Raw genomic sequence first — 21,133 nt, 5'->3', positions numbered from 1 at the left:
AACATCTTTACGTTTTTGTGTTCAGTCAATTGTTGAAGACACGTGCTTTGTGGCGCGGACAACTTAATCGGAAGAACAAGAAATAAAGAATCTTAGGAGTAATTACCTGAAATATTACTACGGAAATGTAATTGCTGAGGTAAGCCTGGAAAGGTAAGTGTAACTGGAATGCTTTAAAATTCCTTAGTTCTCGGGAATTGTTCTCGAAAATGCATCCAGCGCGCAAAGACAAAGTACAGTAGAATTTCGAGCAGACAAAAACCTGCAAATTCAGCAAACAATCTCTTGATCTTTCAGTTGACAGCATGAAACTCACTAAGGTTTAGGTCAGAACGCATCTTAGGACTGTATATTCATAGTCATCTCACCTGGAACGAACACATTGACACACTGTGCGCCAAAAACTACTTCAAAGAATTGCAGTTTTAGCAAGAGCTCGGAAATATGTACCAAACAAATATCGATTGCTTCTCTACAGTGCAAGTATCAAACCGCTCTTCACTTATCGCTGCACTGTTTGAAGCGACTGTAGCCAAACCAACTTAGACGAACTGTTTAAACTTCAAAAACGCTGCGTTCGATTAATTTTGGATAGTCCTCGGGATGCACGATCTTAACATAATTTTTAAAAGCTTACGTGGCTAATATCTGGCCTATCTAACAAACTGGAGCTCACTAATCAGTATGCCATTAGAACTCTTTTAAGCATGGCTAAGTCAAACTCATATACTACCTTACTTGACCATGTGGGTCTGAAGACCCTAGAGCATCGCAGATATACTCATGCTCTCTGCCTCTTTTATAAATGCTTATATAACATGGGGCCGAACAATATTAGGGAGATGTTTTTATTTCGTAATAATAAATATGACCTCAGAGGCTTCTGCAGGCTTGATCTGCCTACTTATTCTAGCAGATTCATTCATAGGTCATATCAATACGTCACTACAAGATTATGGAATAATCTACCTGACTATGCAAGAAGAGCTCCTTCTCTTAATATTTTTAAATCAATGCTGGACGAGGTCAACTTGACTACCAGTGTGGAGTGTGAATGCAACTTTTGTACATAGCTTATTTTATCCCTAGCTTGTTCCCTCTTAGTTTTATTGATTCCTATTTATTTCCTATATATACATCATGACTCCCATATGTTTTTATAGTTCCTTTTTATTACTATTATTATCATTATTGTCTAGCTTGTTATATATATTATTTTAACCTGGCATGTTCACGTTAAAACGAGTTATACTCAATTGTGAAATGTGGATAAATAAATTACTTACTACTACTTACTTACCGGCTAATCAACTATTCAAGCTCAATAAATTCGGCCTCTCAAAGAAAGTTATTGATGGAAAAGCACCGGAATACTTAATTGCAACCTTGGACTCACTCCGGTTTGAATAGAAATACTCTAGCAGAACAAAAACATTATACCGCTGACCCAAACCCAGTACTGAAGCAATGAGGAGAACATTCTTTTATTCCACTATTAAAGAACTAAATGCTCTTAACTTAGAACCAACCACCTCCTTTAGCTTAATGAAGACAACAACACTGACTAATAAGGCCGCCTCAAACTATACGGTGGACAATTAAAAAGTTACTGTGATTTTTTTTTTTATAAGAACTTTTATCATAATCACTTGTTAAACAATAGTGTTTCCGTAGAGGAACTAAAAAAAAAAAGTCTTTCTATAGGATTACACAATTACTGGTGAACCAGTAGTTTCCATTGTGGTCCTTGCAAACAAATGAAACAAATGGTCTAAATTGAACATAACATCATTAAGAACATCATTAAGAATCCCAACCGGCCGGAGGCAAACCAGTTGGCTATTTACAAGCGTGGCCAAGGATCTGACCTCGGGGCTACCGTGAAACAAATCCAGTGGTCAGGGTGGGACTCGAACCCGGGAGCGGCGGATAACAAGTCTGACACTCTAACCAGTCGGTTACACTGCCACACTAGCGGCGGATAGTTGCCCCGCGGAAATTTGATGTTCTTAGAACAAATATGCTAGTTTTTAAAACATCAAATTTCCAAGGGGCAACCATTAGAACGATGATTCCAAGACGTAAACACTCTATTGTCTTATACCTGTAAGAATTGAAAAGTCACTGTTTTTCCGATCTGCCTAACTTCGCGGCTGTCAAACCATCCAAAATTTTTCAAGGATGAGTACTATCCATCTGGGTATTTTCCGCGGACGGGCACTGTCCATCCGGGTATTTTCCGCGGACGGGCACTATCCATCCGGGTATTTTCAGCGGACGGGCACTATGGGCTAAAAGTGTCTCTCCACGGATGAACACTATTGCGTCACGTGATCAATTTACACCAATAAGAATCGGAGAAAATTTAGTGGTGAACTATAATTGTAAATAAATAATTTGGATATATGAACAAAGTTGAAATGGTAAATTGGCCACCGTAACGATTACAAAAGCTGACGTTTCGAGCATTAGCCCTTCGTCGAGACGTCAGCTTTTGTAATCGTTACGGTGGCCAATTTACCATTTCAACTTTGTTCATATATCCAAATTATTTCGTTACTCCCACCGACGCAGCCCCAAACAGTTTCTTTCGAAACTATCAGCCTTTATAATGGTAAATAATTTGAATATATCAACAAAGTTGAAATGGTAAATTAGCCACCTTTACGATTATAAAAGCTGACGTTTCGAGCGTCCACTAATTTATTCGTGTTTTTCTCGTTGCCATGTTCCCACCAATCACGTAGCTCCTTTTTCTGCCTTTAAAAGAACACACAACCCACAATTCCACTATTCGCTCCGACAAAGGGCTGACGCTCGAAACGTCAGCTTTTATAATCGTAACGGTGACCAATTTACCATTTCAACTTTCTTGATATATTAATATTACCCCCACCGACGTAGCCCCAAACAGTTTCTTTAGAAACGATCAGCCTTTATAACTATAAATAGGCTTTTGATCATGATTGTTGTAATTTTATTCTTATCGATCTTGTTTTTAAAGGGCCTCTAGGAAGGGAGAATACAAGAATTTTTAAGATCATTTATCATAATTACTATTTGTAAATGAGCTTTTCATCATTGAGCAATTTTGTTTTTAGAGCGGCTACTAGAGAGAATACTTTTTAAAGTAATTGGTGTCACTATCTTAAAATAAAGGTTTTTTTTATTTGATTTAGTTGCAAATGTGCAGAGCGGTACCTTCAGAGCGGTGCCTTTCTTTTTATTAAATATATCAACTTAATTCATGTACGTTAACTCAGTTGTACTAAAACGTTATAAGATGTGATACGGTAAAGTGACTATTTTTACTTCCCCTCAGCTTAACAACTGAAAACAGGAAGATGGCGTCCAGAAGGACCATATGGGGTTTCTTCATTGCTTTCTGTAAGCGTTTTTGTGTGTATTAAAAATGATATCAAGCCAAAGGACTAAATATTTCACATAAGCTTATTCCAAAGCAAATCACAAACTTTAAATTGCCTCCCCGGTAAAACTGCAATTTTTGCTCAGATGGCAATTTTAAAAGACATGTTTCGACAGTAACGAATCGTAATTTTCAGTTAAAATATTTAAGAAGTAATATTTTTAACTGAAGATGACAGTAGTTATTGTCAAAACATGACTTTTAAAAATGCCATTTATTTTCTAAAATTCGTTACATATCTGCTCTTATCGAGACTTGTTCCTTAAATGTTTAGGTCTGAATAGAATGCACTCGCGAGAAGATTAGGAACCTTCAGCGCAATAGAAACATCTGGCGGAAGGCGACTGTTGGACAGGAACTCGAAACATGCTCACAGTTTCTTCATAAATTAGGTGACATCTAGCACATAGGTTCTACTTTCGTCATTTTCACGGCTTTCTGGTCTTCGATGTTCCAATGAGTAGGAACGGGCTCGAGGCAACAGCAGACCATGTCCGAGATGTAACAAAAAAATTCAACTTATGCAGCGCAAGCATTAGGCTGAGCAAAATACAGTTTAGTGATTCCTTGTTTAATTTTCAACTAAATCGTGGTGCAAAACAATTTTTTACTCTCATTATTAGGCAACCAGCCTTATCTCCTGCGTCTAGAAGATGCAAATTATTTTAATAATTGATGTTTGGCATCAAACGCGCGCTCACTTAATTATGTCATTTATATGCGTCACGAGGAGAAAAAAGTTTGTTAAATATGCTTTCGTAGAAAATTTCATCGCATGGCTAATGAATCATAGTAGCGAACCGAAAGATCGAAAGAAAAGATCGTATGTGTATCTTACGAAAAACAATATCTCCGTAACAATTACACGAGAACATAGGATGAGGTTGTGTCTACAAACATAAATTTATTATCCGCTCGTTTATTTCAACCGGTGCGCGATGTATTCCCGCTAGTTAATATCTTGCACTTAATATGATGCTGAAACCGGCAATATGTTTCTTGTGTTTGAAATTAAAAACCAGGAGACAAATTACGTCTAAATATCCCTGAATAGTTAACAGATCAAGTGAGGTTCCAAAGCATCAGCAAGTATTCCGGCTGAACCCGCTCCAAAACAAGGATATAGATAGTCTGCGTGGTTTCTTCCCTTTTAGTTCTTGTCGATGTCGATGTCGATGTATCAGTTCTCGCCGGTGTGAAGTTACATCCTCATCTTTATCTTACTAATACAGGTTTCATAGACACAACCAATGATGACGTAATTTGTTATATATGGCTTTCAATCAAAACGTCCTATCGGCTTTTGTCTCCATTCTGAATTTTTCTGGCAAAAAGGATCCATTCGAGATGCTGTCTTGCAATGCTCCGGCGAAATTGACATATACCAAGACCTGGGCGAGGAACTTTTCTCTTTGTCCTCTCGTTTACTCTGATTTTACTTGCAGTTGCGCTAATAGCGGAAGTAAGCCTTCAGAGAGTTGTCCCATCGTTTTACTCAAGTCAACTTTTGCAAGCTCCGAAGGGACATTATGTGGAACTCAATTTCACCTTGGAGACGTCATATCCAACACCATGCATTGATGATATGTACCTTGCGATTCGCGATGGATACAACAAGTCTGCCAATCTTCTTGGGAGATTTTGTGGAAGGAACATTTCTGGTATTGTGCGATCCAGTGGCCAAAACTTGTGGATCAGAAAATTAGGTTTTTTCAAGCATTATATCATGTTTTCGGGGTCGTACACCAACAAAACACTTAACACAACAGGTATTGTCTTCTGAAGTTACAAACTAAAACAATTCTAAAATGTTTTTAAGTCGATCGACAGAACATGACAGAGGTATAAGTACATTTTATTCATTTGTTCCCTTCTAGTCTACCCCAACCTTGACAACGTGGTTACAACTCAGTTTGTTCTTTTCAACCAAACCTCATCTCTATGGTGTCCAGCAAAAGGTGCACCGGCACCAATTATTGTTTGGAGAGAGAACGGCACAGTGGTACAAAACAGTACAAGTGTACAGTATCAGCTGAACATTACTGGAGAAAACCATGACAAGTACAGCTGTGAAGTAAACAGACGTGAAAATAAAGAAATTCATCTCGTCATTGAAAGTGAGTTTATTTGGAAATATTTGATTCTAAACTCAACAAGGCTGAGAAGGAAATATACTGCACATTTGCAATGTTTCCATACCTCGCTGGTGAAATGAGCAAATCCTAAAGCTTTTTCACCTGCCTTCGCAGCTGAGAGACTGACATTATCATTTAAGCGACCCAATGACATTGAAATAGTATTGAGGATTCACGAGATAACGAGAGCGAAGCTCCGCCAGTACAACCAAAAAACCTAAATTTCAGCAAACAGCACGTAAATAAAAGCATGTTTTCTTGGCATAATCTAGGCTGCCCAAATCCTTGCAAATGTACCACAGCAGTTGGAATCATGAGTGCAGCTACCCTCATTGAATGTAGAGGAAAATATTTACAGTCAGTTCCACGGCACTTGCCCCTTTTCTACAGCGAAATTGTAAGCATTTCAACTCTTTTTGTTTAACCTGTATAACCTGTATATACTCGTAGATACCTAGGTGAAAATCTGAAACCAAATGTCCCTAAAGTTTTCTACAATCATTAATTGTTTTCCCAAACATCTCAGCGGTCCGAAATCCTGACTCCTCGAATTTTATTGGCTTATTTAATTTCGGGAGCTCCAGCGGTTCGGATTTTCCCATTCAGACCCCGGATACGGAATGCTCCGAGTGTTACAATCTGTTGCCTAAAAAGCGTTTGTAATTTAATAATTCTCCTCAAAAAGTAACTCCGATGGAAAACAAAAACTTACATTTACAACTGCAAAAAGAAACAAACAACAGGAAAGGAAGACGTTAAACTCACTAACCTATCTATACTCGTAGAGATCTAGATAACAATCAGATAGAGGAGCTGGCATCTGGAGTCTTCAACAGCAACACGAAATTAAAATACTTGTAAGTCACCAAAGTTTTTAATAACCATTATTTTTTTCTAAGCATCTCAGCGGTCCGGAATCCTTAATCTTCAAATCTTATTGTCTTATTCCGCGAGCTCCAGCGGTTCGGATTTTCCGAGTACTTCGATTTGTGGCCGTTTATAATTTAATCACTCTCCACAAAAAGTAACTTAGAAAGTTAAAACGTGTGGTGTTTACAGTTGATCACTGGAACTTTATTTCATTTAAAATCCTTATTTTCCTAAACAGTTTGTCCGTTATAAATCGTTAAGCAAAGTTTTGAGTCCTTCTGCAAATACACAGTCAAGGCAAGTTCCTTGAATGTCGGCATTTCTACCAAACATTGCACTACAGAAAACTCTGTAATTGTCAGTTTCCAGATCATGACCGATACTTATAAAGAGAAAATGTTTCAAAATTTTTTTGGAAGGCTTCCTCTCTTTTCTCCACTATCTACTCGCTAAAAAAGTTGATCGGTTCATGAAGGAGCTTACCGTTACTACAGCCCTAAATCATTCGGTTCCTTTTGGGAAGCATTTCGTCAAAATTCTCTAACTTAATTAAGCGATCTATAATAAACTGAAAATTACTCAGTAAAAGAGAATATTGGTGAGCACGGCGAGCTAAGACTTCCAAACCACGTGAATGTATCAGGGTTTCTACGTTTTTAGCGAATTTGCTTTATTTGTTTGTGTGAGGTATTCTCCATGGCTTGTGTCCAAGGGGCGGAGGGGAGGGGGGGGGGGAGAGACGGAAAGGGAGAACACAAATGAAGGTCGTACTTGCATGTGTTCTCTCTCAGATCTCAATGTTACGGCTCTGTAGTTCCCGCCTCTTCCCTCTGCTTATTAATAGAACACTGATAATTTCTTGTGAGACAAAGTTTCAACACTTGCAGATGGTTACGTAATAACAAGATCAAGAAGCTGCGAAGTGACTCCTTTTCTCAGTCAGTCGAGCTTAAAAGTCTGTGTGTGAAAAGTATATCCGTTTTTACATGTATCAGAGCACCCATTTTTAGCTGTCTCTTATGAAATTCATCTTGAGAAAATGTACGACAACAATACACAGGAGGTTAAATGTTTCACCTCAATGCGGAATATTTTCTCCTTTTAGAGACTTGGGTACAAACCAAATAGAGGAGCTACCACCTGAAGTCTTCCACAACAGTACAGAGTTAGTCAAACTGTAAGTAACTAATATCTATACCTAAGCTTGTGGTAGTTTTATTGACGCACGATGTGATAAGAATTGCTATATAACTCACGCATGGTAGGTTAGTGAACCACAAAGGTAATGGAATAGGGTTGGAGGATTTTCAGATCGGCAATATTGACAGAGAGGAGTAGAGCATCCTTCCATCTTCATAAATGACAATATACTGGAATTTTCAAATTCCATTTTCCAATTTTTATCGGTAAATCTGTTTCATTTGCAAATGCGAAGTATTCTGGGTTGCCAACGTGGAAAGGGGAGGCAGAGAGAGAGGGCGAAATGTGATAGTCTCTTAAGGTTTTCCCTCTCAGGTGACAACTTTCAGGTTCCGTACTACCCACCTCGTTCTCTAGTTTTACCAGTTTAGCAGTCGCATTTTCCTATATGATGGTAAGACAAAGTTTTCAACATTTACAGATGGTTAGACGGTAACAAGATCAAGAAGTTGAGTGGTGATTTATTTTCTCAGTTAATGGAGCTGCAATGGCTTTAAGTGAAAATTGGTACTCTTATATCAGCCATTTTGTGTTTGAGATTGTACCATTTCTTACAGAAAATAAAATAAAAAAGTTAACGATCGCAAACCTAGTACGGGACTGAATTAATTTCCTCAAGATTTGAAGAAATGCCGATAACTGACGGACGTTTAAAAAGTTCCGCTCAAAAATTCATTATGTATCATTTTTATAGGAGGTTAAAGCACAACCAGATAGAGGAGCTACCATCAGGAATCTTCAACTATAACACTGAATTGGTCAAACTGTAAGGCGGTTAACAAGTTTGTGCTCGATTTTTACCAATTTTTTTTTACTGTCATGATCGTTATCGTTATTAATTCTAAAATAATCGAAATATTGTTTAACGAAACCATAGTCGTCGTGAGTGAGGAAACATTACTTTTGTGTTCACCATCGCGAAAACCGCAACAAATATTTGTTAGCGACTGACAAAAAAAGCGTACTATGGTTATATTTACCCTCTATGACGCTCTATTTCCCTAGTCTTGGTTCGCTATTTAAATTTGAAAACTGAGAGCAATTGTACATGCTTTGACTGCTTTATCTTGTTATCCACCAATAGATGGTTAAACAAAAACAAGATCACAAAGTTGCGTGGTGATTTATTTACTCCATTAGTCAAGCTGCAGAGGCTGTAAGTGGAGAACCTTTGAATATCTATCACTGATCAAGTCTTGGACAATGTAGAGTGTTTATTAGATGATCAAGATAGTATATTTACCACACAATACTCCGTGATTTGTTATTCTACTTCTACTTAAGAAAGTAGATTTACAACACGATTGATTAATAGGAATTGTCCTTACAGTGGTAATTATAAAGCTGTGTAACGCAATACATTACAGATGGTAACTAGTTGATCCTTCTTTATTCTCCGACTCCAAGTGTCGTAGTCATAGACTTCTTCAGGAAGTTTTACAAGTACAACTAAACGCCTGTGTTTATAAGCCAGAGTTACGGGGGCCAATGACAATAGAGGCTTGGCCGGACTTACCAACAGGAACAGGCAAAGTTTTGCGAAAAATTTTAAAACGTGTAAGGCTAGGTGACAAAAATATTTTGGGGACCACGGTTTTAGAGGCTTTTTACAGGCGTCTAGTTATACTTGTAAAAATCCCTGAAGAAATCTACGACAGTTAGACGGAACGCGTTGGAGAATAAAGAAGTTTTACAACTACTGTTCGCAGAATTTCTGCTCACTATTTTATATTTAAAACATTGTGAGGTGATTCCTTTTCTCAGTTAGTCAAGCTGAAAAGGCTGTGAGTGAAAAGTATATCCGTTTTTACATGTACGAGAACACCCATTTTTAGATGACTATTATAGTATTTATCTTGAGAAAATATACAACAACAATAAAGAGGAGGTTAAATGTTGAAGCTCAATGCCGGATATATCCTCTTTTAGGGACTGGATACAAACCAAATAGAGGAGCTACCACCTGAAGTCTTCCACAACAACACAGAGTTGGCCGAACTGTAAGTAAACAATATCTATACCTATGCTTGTGCTTATTTTATTGACGCGCGATGTGACAAGTATTGCTATATAACTCACGCATGGTAGGTTAGTGAACCATGAAGGTAATGGAATAGGGTGAGAGGGTTTTCAATAGACTGGAATTTTCAAATTCAACTTTCTAATTTTTATCGGTGAATTTGTTTCATTTGCTAACGCGAGGTATTCTGGGTTGCCAACGTGGAAAGGGGAGGCGGAGAGAGAGCGAAATGTGATCGTCTTGGAAGGTTTTCCCTCTCAGGTGACAAATTTCAGGTTCCGTACTACCCACCTCGTTCGCTGCGCTTACTTGTTCGATTGTTTTTTGATACATTACAACTCGCGAATAAAAATCGTTTGCGCGCACTTTATATGGAATAGTCTCCGTCTATATCTTACTGAAAGCAACACATTTCTGAAAGACAGAATATACGAACCTTTCATGCATGAAATAGTCTACTTCGCGTTTTGCGTAAGACTCGCTTGCAGCGTCAACTATTGCGCAATCGCATTGCATCACAAGTTTCGAAAAGATTTAATTATCTAATAAGCTAGCCCATAATCGTGAGTGACGAACCTTACTTTTATGTTCACTATCGCGAGAAAGCGAGAACCCGAAGAGATATTTATATATGCTCAGTAAAGACATTTACATGGCATGAGTTAGAATTCTCCTTATCTTGTGGTCGACAAGGAAATGAAAATTTTTCATTAAAAGAGAACACTAACAATCTGTTCAAATTTCCCTTCAGAAAATACTATGTTAAACAACCGCAATCCCTCCTTTTCGGCGAAATCCGTCTCGCACTACAAGAAAATCAGCTAAAAAAAGAATGGATGTTTGCGTACCGCGTGGAAATCTGTGAGTGTACCTCACTCCCAGCGGTCTGTGTGATGTGATAACATCAGGTGTTTTTTTCGCTGATTTTCTTGACTTGTGCAACGAATTTCGCCGAAGGGAGGAATTTCTCGTTGTCTAGCTTGAAGGTGTTTAACAAGTCCATTGTACATAAACGTATTCAATACTATTATTATCTGTGTCGATATCGTTACTAATTCTTAATTACTCAAAGGCTGTTTTACGACAACAAATTGCGTGGTGATTCAATTACTTATTACTCTAGCATTTCCGGCTACTGCGAATAATCTCACCATAACAACCCAGCTCGACTCGCTGTCTTGGCCGGCAGTTGTCCCACTAAACCTGTTACCAGTTATTTAGACAAAATTATGGCTCGTAACGTCAAAACTTTACCATCAGGTATTAAAGACAGCAAACACGTAACTGAAACTTTTAGACTTTAATTTTCTTGGTGAAGACAAACTTCTTTTGACTATGGATATTACATTTCTCTACTTATGCTGTCATTCCAAATTGCGAAGGTCTCCTGGGCTTCAAACCTTTTTTGATCAAGGCACTATTAAGAAACCTGTTTTAGTCGTTCAAGCGGGCAAGCATCGCGCCCAACCAATTCATCGACAATCAGCACTACAAACGCCGCATAAGGAAACTACTGACCGCATTCTATTTACTCTTACATTTCACCCTCACAACCACGCAGTTAAATCAATCATTCTTAAAAACTTTAAATAACTTCAAAACGATTCAGAGACCGGTACTATCTTTTCACAACCTCCGCTTATTTCATTCAAAAGCTTTAAAAACATAGGCAACTTTTTGGTCAGAAGTTCACTACAAACTAATGATCAGCCCGCAAGTTTCAAATGCTCTCGCGCACGATGCAAAACTTTTCCTTTCATTCATAAAGTTAGAAAGAATCGGGACCCACACGATCAATTAAGATTACTGATCACTTCACGTGCACCTCCGCCAAAGTCATCTATTGCATAACTTGCACTTATTGCAAAAAGATATTCATTGCTGAAACAGGAACACGACCAGGTGACCGATTCCGAGAACACCTTCGCGACAGTAGAAAGGAATGACAGGGATGCATTAAAACCAGTCGCTAGACAGTTTAATCTGACTTATCATTCTAAGCAGCCCATCGCAGTCTGCGGCCTTTCCTTACAATTATGTAGTTCGAAAAGCTGCAAAACTCTAGAATAGAAGTTTATCTACCGAAGGGAGTCTTCAATAGCAACACCGAGTTGACCTATCTGTAAGTTTTAAATTAAATAATCAATAAACTCTATTTCTAAAGATTATATCGGTTTTGCTAACATTTACCCACCACATGCTGAGATTCGTTTTCATTAATTAGCGAAAATATATTTAAATTACGGCCGAGTGTCGTCAATCGTAAAGGGAGTAGGAGAGGATGATAATAGATATGGTTTACAGATTGACTGTCCCGAGCAGATAAGAGTAGTAACTCCTATTTGAAGCATGCTTGGGGATCTTTGCTCGCTCCATTCTCTCCTGGTTTCTCTTTCCAATTTTTCCTTTAACTAAGCCGCACAGACAAACGTGAACAGATTTATTACACTTCCTCATGCAACTGTTTTGCATACTCTCTAACTCTTCTAGATCCCTGAACAATAACAAAATGAAGGAGTTGCACCATACTCTATTGAATCAGTCAGTAAAGCTTAAGCAGTTGTAAGTAAAGTGTGTTTTTCCTTACCAAATGAATAAGCGCATGCAATATACTACACATTTTATGGAGAACGATAAAGATCTCTAGGTTAGATTATACAACCCTTGAGTATATGGTGGCACAAGAACTGATTACGAGCCGAAGTAAAATAAAGGAGCTATTTGCATGATTTTTAATGATATTTAAAAAAGAGAAATCTTAAGTAACTTATCACTGATGAAGTTAGCGATGCTGAGTTCTTGGAAACTGAACTTCAGAGGTGGACTGGTCGAAATCTGTTAAATAGATGTTCATTAGTTAACAAATGATAAACACCACACCACACCACAAGAAGCTAGAGTCACTCTCGACCATCGCCTTGTGCGACTCTTACGTTTCTCTTGTGCTTAGCCACTTCCCGCGTGCATCCATAACTCAATTGTGTACGCTGTGGTGTTTACCATTTATTTACGCAAGTCTGTCATCAAATGCTGCGTTTAAGCCTCAAAAAGGGAAATTAAGGCTTTAACAAACTTATTTTTTCCCCATATCATCTTTTACCGTTTTATTCAGTTTAAACTTTCTGAGATAACAGTAACAACATTATCAAGTTTTCATATCTCGTGAATTGTTCACAGCGACACTTTTATATTCTGGCGCGCCCAGAGAAGCAGAGAAACAAGAGAGAATAAAGAAGAGAGAATAAATTTCTCTGACTATAAATCTTCTGAAGATTTATAGTCAGAGAAAATTCAATCACACAGGTAGGGAATTCGAAGAATCTCTTCATAACCCTCCTATCTGGCGTAAGGACATTTTTGAATGGTAATGAATTGTTGTTTTTTTATGATATATACTGAAAGATGATTTTGCAAGTTCCCTATAAAGCCTCGATTAGGGACAGGAGTGTCTTAAAAAAAAACAATGGCAATCTTCTTTGTGATTAAACTGCAAAATGTCGTTTTCAACTGCTTTTTATGAGTTAAACAGCCCCGCATCTGTGATCTGTCATGGGATCCATAATATACAAGGCGCTTAACCTAAGGACAAATGCGTTATCCATCATTTTACGCTATTTAGTCAAATGCTTCAACCCCACACAACACTCAAACTTAATTCCCCCCAGTCCATCAGCTGATAACAGGAAGATGGCGTCCAAAAGAACAAACAAACAAACAAACAAAAAAAAACATAAAGAGCTTTGGCGGAGAAAGGCACCGAAGCTCATCAAGATAAAACTTCGAGAGCATTTTGACATATTTTTGTTGAGTTGTCGTTCGCTACAACTACTTTTTGCATCTAATTGCCAGTAGGTACATCACTGGTCTTGAAATCGCCTGTCTTTTCAGGACATTATTTAACTATTTCGCTCTTGTTTTTTGTCCATTAATCAAGACGAACAAGTCACAAAAGAGCAGCATGGTGATTATCAAGTTGGAATTGAAGAACGATTTAACCAGGAAAGCACATAATGATCTCATTATATCAGTATGAGAGCGATTTTCGCAGTAACGAACACTACTCAAGCAGTAGTGAAAATAAGGCCTGAAAACAATTCAGGCCTTTACCGCACTCCACATGTATGAATTTCATATATTCACAAACGTTAATCTCATCATAATTATTACAATTATTATTATCATTTTTTTATTTACAACGTTTATATCAATATCAAGATCATTGAATACATTCAAACAATTGTATTACAGTTTCAAAAATCGTTTCTGCCCTGCTTTGTTCTTACATGAAGAGGCTTATTCACTCATTTATTTTTCTGTGTTCTTAGTGCAGCAAGGAGCTGAAATGATGGAAGTTCAGGTTTTGGCAATGCCACCTCAGGAACAAGGTTCTTGATAACTCCTCTATTTCTGTTCGTTGAACAATAACATAAAGTTAAATACCGTAACGATTCATTCTGATAGTGTTATTGTGGTCTCTTAATTTTTTCCCTTTCAACATCTTTTAGAGGAAGATCACGAAGGAGAAGATAACATTGAAGAAGATGATCTGGAATATGATACAAAATTGTAATCATTGGTCGATGAAAGGATGTAAAGCTAACAAAAGCCAAATCCTAAACTTTTTAGATCTAACCAGTAATTATATATTCCTACTTATGTTTCATTGTGATGATATCAGTCACGAGACTTCGATATCACGAGCCAGGATAATACGTCTAGCTCATAGAACTGTTAATTCTAGTAACCTGCTCGCCGTATAACTCACTGAAATTGCTAGGTAAGGTTATCTGAATATCAGGACTAACAATTTAGGAATAGCTTTATCCCTGACATCTAACAAGATATTTCTTGTTGTAGTACACCATTGAACAACAAAGAGCAGTATGTTGGATTATCAACGAATGGTGAAATGCAGAAAGAAGAATAATTCTACTAATAATATTTTTGTGGAACACAGTAAAGCAAGGATAGCTTCCTACTTTTCCTGGTCAGATCACGGGAAAATGTTTTTCAAGGCTTATCATTTCATAAAAATTGAGCTAACCGCCTCCCGGTTGGCTCAATGGATAGAGCGCTGGACTGATGTGCGGGAGGTCGAGGGCTCGGCCGGACCAACACTCAAGGTCTTAAAATAATTGAGAAGAATATGCTGCCTTTCTATAACATCAAGAAATGGTTTAGATATTCTAGTCTTCTCGGATAGGAACAAATAAATGGAGGTCCCGTCTCCTGCAGGGTTAGGGGTAGGAGACGTTAATTTCCCACGCACGAGGTTACTGTGTGATGGATGTCCTCCCCTGGGGTGGGATGGGTGGGTTATTGTCTTGCGTTTCATACATGAGCCTCTGGCTCGGGCAATTTGGGTAACCATGCTCCACGTAAAGACATTAAACTTTGATTACTATTAAAATGTGATCTTGTTTGATACCACTGGCCTACTGATTCAATCGGTTGTTCTCCATGTTTAAAACCGAGAGACATATCCTTCCTTGACAGAAAATGATAATAGATGATAGAAATATTAATTAGAAAGAACAGCCGAAATGGTATTCACATCTGCTAGTTAACAATTGGTTTATGCTTTAGCGTGCACTATCGAGTTATGGAGCACGCGGGAAGTTTGGAGAGCACGAAAGAAGCGTAAGAGTTGCCTTAGGCGATAGCTGAGGGCAACTCTAGCTTCTTGAGTGCTTTCCAAACTTCCCACGTGCTCCATAACTCGATAGTGCACAGCTGAAAGCATGAACCAATCGTTTTAGAACATAGCCGGTGGAATTGTGCATCAAATGCGACGCGAAAAACGGACAACAATATCAGTTGAAGCGAATCGTGACGGCGCTGATGCCGAGTCTCCTTTTCCTTTGTTTTTCTCTTTTTCTGCCTCATTTAAGAACTCTAGCCCATGGGAAAAGGTCGAAACATTGTCTTCGTTTTCGGACTAGCAGGCCGAGTTTCTGTTTGTATCCGTTATTGTCGCGAAATGTATTATTTTTCCCTGCACTAGCAATGGCCGCTCGCGCGAAAAAAAAATTTCTGGCGAAGTCGGATTTGCTGACGCTATCAGCGTGCACTATCGGGATTTTGAGCACGCTTACGTATAATGAATTTGATTGCGCGACTCTGCTAGCTATGTTCTAATAAATCTTAGCAAGCCTCTCAATACTTTATATCTCTGTCGGGTAAATACAATGATCTTGAGAAGACCTCTAGCGTGAGTAGGGCTACCCTGGAGAATCCTTATTTAAGCCATGTATAGGGAACAGACCGTAGTATTACGGCAAAGAAAATAAACCATCCACTAAGTGTATCTTCTACGTGGTTAAAACCGCTGGGAACTAATTATGAGTAACATATATAGCCTCCGTTTATTTACTCCAAATATTATTGTTGATCTTGTGATTTACTTAATCAATTACTAATAATATTGCAGCCAAAAATTTTAGGTAGGATATTTCAATTGTCAAGGATGGAAAAGTAGAAAGAAAGTAGCGGTTCAGCTGATACAGCGAAGTAACCTAACTATTTTGCAATAAGATTATTCACATTACCTATTGTCTTTAAAATCAGTAAAAGCTATTAAAAATCAATACCAATGATACATGAACTGTTTTTTGTGTTTTACCGAACAAAATAATAAGCGAAAGGGAGAAAAATATCATTTATGATTTAGGAAAATCTTGAGGGTCATCAAAAGGTCTTTTCTTGTCTATCGAAAATTTTCCCTGCAATCGTTCAAACCGTGGCTTAAGGAAAAGAATAAATAACCTGGTTGGCCTGTCAAACCCTGATCCCAATTTGTATGAAAAATTCACTTAAGTTGTCAATGCTGAACAAATTGCCACCTCGACCATACGATGCCAGCTACGCCACCCCACCTCCTTCCCCCCGCCTCCCCAAACGTAGTAAACGATCATTTAAATATGTTCCCTTCCTATCTATTTTTTCTGACAATCCTAAAAAAATGATAAAAAGATGAATAATGAAAAAAAAAAATTTGCCGCTAACTTTTCTTTGTTAGCTCACTAAACGTCTCTTAGTTATGAAAATAACTTAACGGAAATCGAGGGAGATCCAGCTTTCTAAAGAGAGAAAAGGAGGCTATATACGATTTGAAGTTTAATTTACATAACACATTGCGATCTAGATATATATTTCATTTATTATTATCAACAAAATATGGTTGAAAAGGAGGCTTAAAATATGTTCCTGATGTAAATGAATTCATTTAAATAGATATGACTGAATATGATATATTTGGACTCAAATTAACGATGTTGGGTTTGAACAATTTTGGCCAAATAAAACACCCAGCAAGATGATAAAACGATTAATATTTTTTTTAAACCAGTATCAAAAGAACACCAATAGGTGTAGAGGTAATAACTTAAAACGTCCTTCTTAAAACAAAACAGCGTTTTGTTTTATTAAAGACTAAACTAACCTATCCCGCCTGATTGCAGGAAACCAATAAGTTTAAGTTCTATTTAGTTGTGTGTGTTATTACTTGAAAATTTCCTATTCGATGTTAGCAACTGAACCGTGCGTAATGCAGGAATGGAATATAGTTTTTATCTTTTAATTCAATGGACAATTTTCAATATATAATAGAAAATATTTTTGTTTTATTTGCATAATAGTTATGTAAGCGGGTGTTTTCTACTTTTTATTTTGAATATTAGATGATAACTTTAGAAATCATTTTGACATGGCGAAAAACTGCAAAGAGATAAACCTCTTTTGAAATACCAACCAACCTCTTAGCAAATGACACGACGAATTTTTTTCATTCTGATCCGTTTTAATTTCCTTTCATTACTGCTTTACAGGGTTATTTCTTAGTGCTTGTTACTCTAGGTATGGCCCACTTACACTTTAAATTCGCTCTCAAGCACCTTAAAGTCATTATTTTGTCTCGCTTTGTATGAGCTTTGTATTAGGATCATATCTAGGGCCAAAAATTTTTAATTCCATATTATGCATTTGATGAACTCGTTCCAGCTAAAGTCTTATGCTCTGACGAACACAAGAATTTTATTTACTACATATTTAACAACAGTAACGCTACTTGGCATATTATATTCGCATCTTTGGTATGAACAAGTTATTACAAATAGGGAAAGAACATAGGCCACGCTCCTTCCGGTGAGACGGGACTCGATAGAGCGGCGGAAATCGAGCTTAAGTGAAAACTTATCCAATAGCAAAAATCTATACTATGCGACGTATTTAATAAAACTGAGAGACACAACTGAACAACGGTTAGCTGAATATTGACTCTCGTTGAGTTATGATAATTTCTTCCCTCTGATAGTTCATATCGGAGCGGGAAGGAGAGGGGAGGGGAGGGGAGGGGGATGGGGGCTGCGAAATTCTGGTTTCACCACCATTGTAGCCTTGGGGCACATTCTGTGATCTCCTGTCAAGTCACTTTCTGAAACTTGCCCTTTTCAAGGAGAGGGGTTGACTTATTCGAGCGCTTGCAACTCGCTACATTTTGTAAAACGTAAAAGTAAGCATTTTTGGTTTTTATTTGAAAAGCTGGTTATGTGTTGGTGACTCATGTCGATGATATTTATTAAAATGCAAAATTGGTTGAAGGCATAATTGCTGACGTTTTATGGACAGATGATTGAGAATGTCGTACATAGTGACTTGACTTGAATGGAAGGCTTGTTCATAAGAATATTCATTTTAAGATGATCTGGAACAGCTGTATGCAGGCGAACTTTCTATATATGAATTTTTTGCTGTTTAAAGACCGTTCGATCCGTAAATTGAAGTGAGGGAGCAGCAAAAAAACATTTCAGGTATTTATTTCTTTTTGATGTTTGAAATGTTGATACGATATAAGATAAAATTAAGCGTCAGTGAATGAAGTGAGGGAAGGGCGGACCTTTCAATTCTAAAAAAAATATTGGTATTTGTGCCTACTCGATATTCAAATATTCAAGGCAAATCTGAGTTACTACATTTGCACTCTTCATGCATTTTAAAGGCTGATAAATAAATTCAGCGTTCTCAGGTCTGGCAACATCCACTGCACTTATCTTTACAGTGCCATAATTTTAAAAGTGACTATTGATTTTTTCCTACACCACTTTAAAAACTGGAATGATAATAAAAATTACGACGTTTTCATGTTTTTATATTCAGTCAATTGTTTGCCGCGGCACGTTCTTTCAGGCGCGCACACTGAGACAGAAATACATGTACAAGGAAGAATAAACGAACCTTAGGAGAAATTACATCGTTGGAGAAGATGTAATTGTAAAGGTAGGGGAGAAGCCATTTCTACAAGAATTTCTTTACAACTTTTCTTTTACGGCATAAGGATAATTTCGTGGTATTATGGTTATATAACTTGTTCTTATTATCAAATGCAGTGAAATATAACACTGGAAAGTTCACTTAAAAACCTTAGTAAAGCAAAGCAGTGCCATAAAAAAGAAACTTTGATATAGCTACATCTCGTCGTCTTTAACTGCTTTGTGAGGAACACAGCCTCGGCATCTCTGATCTATAATGAGATCCGCTAACATACAAGGCACTTAACTAGGCGGAAAAAATGCATCATCCATCGTTTTATGTTACTCAATCCAATTATTTAAAAGTTGACTCAATATTTAAAACTTCCCCTCAGCCCATCAGCTGAAAACAGGAAGATGGTGTCTAGAAGGACCTTCTGGGGTTTCATTATTGCTTTCTGTAAGCACTGTTATCTTTCTTTTTTATAGAGTATCAAGTTAGGGGACTAAATATCTAATTTAAGCCGATTCTAGAGGATCGGAAATCGTTACATTTTACCGACCTTAATAAGTGTTTTGGTCTAGTGAGAATATCTCACACGTCGATGAAATATTCCGGCCTGCGTAGGATACACTCGCGATTAAGCGAGTGACACACGCACGGAAGAGACACGTGGCGGTGAAGCTCTGAGGGGGATACGAAAATCGATTAACTGTTCCCTGGTAATTAAAAGAAAAAAATAAAGAAAAAACATAGAAGCAATGGAGTTGACTTCCACTTCCCTCTCGAGTCCGAACTTCGTGATTCCGCGATCCATGAGAGGGGACGACCATTACACGTGAGCTCCAAACCATGCGCGTGACGTATTACAAAAGTCAACTTATGGGGAGCACTTGAGCAACTAAACAAAGACATAACTGCTTCTCTTCACTCAATTTTAAACTAAACTGTACGGAAAAAACGGTCACAAAAAATCCAGCCACATTTATTGTTCTTAGAAGAGAGAAATCTCTTTACTTGTCGTAGTTTGCAATGTCCGATACAAGTGATACAGTCTCCTTGGTCGGTCATCCTTTGCTTTATATCAAAGCTATTGTTATTTCGCTCCTGTGTGATTTCATTTACTTACTAGTTTACTTACTAGTTTTCATAGACATAGCCAATCTCAGCGTTGTCTTACGTGTATAGCTTTGAATCAAAACGTAATGTCGTGAGTCCCCTTAGACGTATCTGAACTCGAACTCTCATTCTAGATGTTGCCTTTAAATAGCTTTGATAGAATTTACATATTTCAAGACTTGGGCGAGGACCTTTCCTTCTTTTTCCTCTCGTTTTCTATTCATTTTACACACAGATACGCTGATACCGGAAGTAAGCCTTCAGATAGTTGTCCCAAGTTTTAAAGCGAGCCAACTTTTGCAAGCTCCAAAAGGACATTATGTGGAAGTCACTTTCACCTTGGAGACTTTGCATCCAACACCATGCATTGATGATATGTATCTTGAGGTTCGTGATGGAAACAACAAGTCTGCCAATCTTCTTGGAAAATTTTGTGGAAGGAATTTTTCTACTATTGTGAGATCCAGTGGACAGAACTTGTTTTTAAATCCGTCATATTACGATTTTCTTCGCCGGATAGCTGGTTATTACAAGATGAGCTATTTTACCAATAACAAAGCAGCGAATAAAACCGGCAAGTATTGTCTTGATGAAAGTATCTGAAAATGAGATAACCATATTTGAACTGCTTTTAATTTTTCTGTATTTGCTTTTTCTCTCTTAGTCGAGTCAAACTTGGATAAAGTGCTCAAGACTCAGTTCGTTCTTTTCAACCATTCCTCGTCTTTATGGTGCCCAGCACAAGGTGCACCAGCACCATTCATTGTTTGGAGAAAGAATGGGATAGCGGTACAGAACAGTACAAGTGTGATGTTTCAACTAAAAATTACTGAAAAAAACAATTCCAAGTACAGCTGTGAAGTGAACAGAAAGGATGGTGTTGACAAGAAAGAATTCCGTCTTGTAATCGAACGTGAGTTTTTTAACATTTTGACATTTATTCATGCTTACACGGACGCATTCAAAATTTCCACTTCCAACCACATTGACTAATTAACAAACAGAAAGGCCTTGACTGTGTTCTGTTCTGTTGTAAAGCACATAGAAATCGGCTAGAGCACGAAGGAAGTGTAGAGAGAAACACGGGACGTAGTCGACTATTAGAAAATCAAACTG

General features: G+C 37.6%; 1 long non-coding RNA gene across 1 annotated transcript; it reads left to right on the top strand.

Moving 5' to 3' along the window:
* Nucleotides 1-13,771: 13,771 nt before the first annotated feature.
* On the top strand, nt 13,772-15,273 carry LOC148743407 (uncharacterized). Its single transcript, XR_015989145.1, has 3 exons — nt 13,772-14,037; nt 14,158-14,218; nt 14,510-15,273. It is a non-coding gene; the product is annotated as an uncharacterized LOC148743407 (long non-coding RNA).
* Nucleotides 15,274-21,133: the final 5,860 nt, after the last annotated feature.

Source organism: Stylophora pistillata, chromosome 1, assembly GCF_964205215.1.
Source record: "Stylophora pistillata chromosome 1, jaStyPist1.2, whole genome shotgun sequence".
Taxonomy (NCBI): Eukaryota; Metazoa; Cnidaria; class Anthozoa; order Scleractinia; family Pocilloporidae; genus Stylophora; species Stylophora pistillata.
Note: the sequence above shows the minus strand (reverse complement) of the source record. Positions and strands in the feature narration are given on the sequence as shown.